The following is a 2,563-nucleotide window of genomic DNA, read 5'->3' on the forward strand; positions in this document are numbered from 1 at the left end:
ACTGAATCTTTTAAATTCTGTTAAATATAGTTGACGTCGTCTAAATCGATGTGTAAAATCTGTAAATTTTAAAAGTTTGTGTACTTAATGGAAAACAAAAATTAGTTCGTGTATTAAATAGGGATCCAAAAGAGTTCATGTATTTTATTAGTAAATAAAAATTAATTCATGTATTTTTAAAGAATTTTTATTTTATAATTTAATTACGTGTTTAATTAAACAGTAACGTTGTTACCACTGCTGTTAAACATAGTTGACGTCGTCTAAAACAATGTGTAAAATCTGTTAATGTCAAAATTTTGTGTATTTAACATGCAACGACAATTAATGCGTGTATTAAATGGAGATCCAAAATAGTTAGTGTATTTTATTAACAAATAAAAATTAGTCCGTGTATTTTAAAAAAAAAATTCTGAAATGAAACGATGATTTTATCATATTCTCTTCCATGACAAATTCCCGTATTCGATTTAAAGGTACAAGAAAATTTATTTATGCAATTAATTTTGGGAGAATTATACAAATGCACAGAGCGACACGTCTAGTATGGGTGGAGAGATATTGACGAGTTATTTCTGCGGCAGACACGCAAGGTGCCATTGCTTCTCCCATGTTTAACAGCAGTGGTATCAAATAACACGCAAGGTGCCATTCCTCTCCAATAACTAGCAGCCTCTCTAACCATTTTTCTGTGATAGAGAGCTCTCCAGCGTTCCTGCAACCACCGATCAATAACACCGATATAGCCAAAGTTCCTGCTTTCGATGAGAATTCTGAAAAAGAAACTGATGATGTCGACTCTTTGGTGGATGCAGGAGAGCTATCTTCTAACCCACCAGATGCTTTTGTTCCATCTCTTGGAGCCTGGGCCAACCCTCTGACATTCGCACCACCTGCTCCTCCTCCAATGCCAGCAACACCATCAGATTTTGATCCACAGTACCTCAACAACCTACTTGATTCCTTCTGGCCAACACTAAATGATGGAATTGGGAAGAAAAAAAGAGATACACACACTGCTGTAAAAGAGTTTCCACGCATTACGGTCCAAAACATTCATGTTCTGGAGCTTAAGGATGATGGAACACTAAGGTTTCCATGGGCTGCTAGAATGAATCCTGCAACCAGAAATCTTTATCGAGCAGCCAAGCCTACCTTTCGACTTGACGGAACTCCTCAGGTTACAATCGCTTCTCAGGTTCTTAGTTTAGGACCAGAGAATAGAAGAGAGTATGTCATTGTCCAGTTCCATCGATGTTCTCTTCCTCCTTGAGGTTTAATTCATGCTGTAGTGAATAGATTGTGGGGAAGAAGTTGCAGAATAGGATGTCGAAAGCTTAGCGAGTCATCTTATATATTTCACATTCCCCATGATTCAACTCGGGAATGGGTAGTTCATAGAGGTGTATGACATGTTGATGACTGTTTGCTATTTGTTTCCCCTTGGAAATCAGTGAACTCATTCAAAGTCCCTGAAGTATCAACTATTCCGGTTTGGGTAAATTTAAAAAATGTTCCGGATTCTTGCTACTCAAGATTAGGTCGCAGTCATGTAGCATCAGGACTTGGTGAGCCTATGCAAACGCACAAACCTCGCCTTGATCCGACTACTTTGGGGGAAGCAAAATTGTTGGTGGAAGTAGAACTTGACAAGCCCTTCCCTAAGCAAATTGCTTTAGATGATAAACAAGGTAATATATTCTTGGTAGATGTGGAGTACACATGGATTCCGAGTACTTGTGACAGATGTGGACACTTGGAACATAAAGAAAAAAGGTGTCTTCTCCCAGCTATCCAAGCGAATGTTGAAACAGGTCCAATGCATGAGGTTCTGTCTAATGAAGCAAGAGGTGTTGAAGTAGATACGGAAAAAGTTCATGTTGAAACAGTTTCAATGCATGAGGTGTCTAATGAAGTAAGAGGTGTTGAAACGGATAAGGAACCAGCGCAGCACTATCAAGTGGTGATACAAGTTGAAAACTCAAAAAAGAGTTTAGTGCTAGCTTCTACTGATCAGATTGTAGAACACATTAATGAGATAGAGATTGAAGAACTGCAATCACAAAAGGGTGTTGAGCTGAAGGCTCTTTCAATGCCAGCAAACTTGCCCATCCACTCTAAGGTAACAATAGCCATTGGCTCCAATTCTCAGTCCACTTCACCCCCATTAGCAGGTATCATTTCTGCTCCAGCTGAACCTACTATTATGGAAGAAATTCCATCACCTATTATGGTCTCCAAAACCAATCTGGAAGTAAGAAACAATTCATTGGCGTTTACACCCCAACATGACAGCCTCTCTCACAATCATACTGAGCAACCGAATGTGCAGGATGATGAAGATGGTTTAATGAGTGATGCTATGGCAAATCTCAACACGTCAAGAGGTGGAAGGCCAATAAAACCACTTCAAAAGTATCAAGATATGGATTGGAACACGATACGAGGAAAAGGTAAACGAGGTCGCCGAGGCCAAGGGTACCATACTCCCTAGTGTTTCTTTTATCATTTTCTTGTTTCACTAAGCTTATGTCCTATAAGTTTCTCTGTTCTAAGTTCATGC

This window comes from Brassica oleracea, unplaced genomic scaffold (genome assembly GCF_000695525.1).
Source record: "Brassica oleracea var. oleracea cultivar TO1000 unplaced genomic scaffold, BOL UnpScaffold00285, whole genome shotgun sequence".
NCBI classification, from domain to species: Eukaryota; Viridiplantae; Streptophyta; class Magnoliopsida; order Brassicales; family Brassicaceae; genus Brassica; species Brassica oleracea.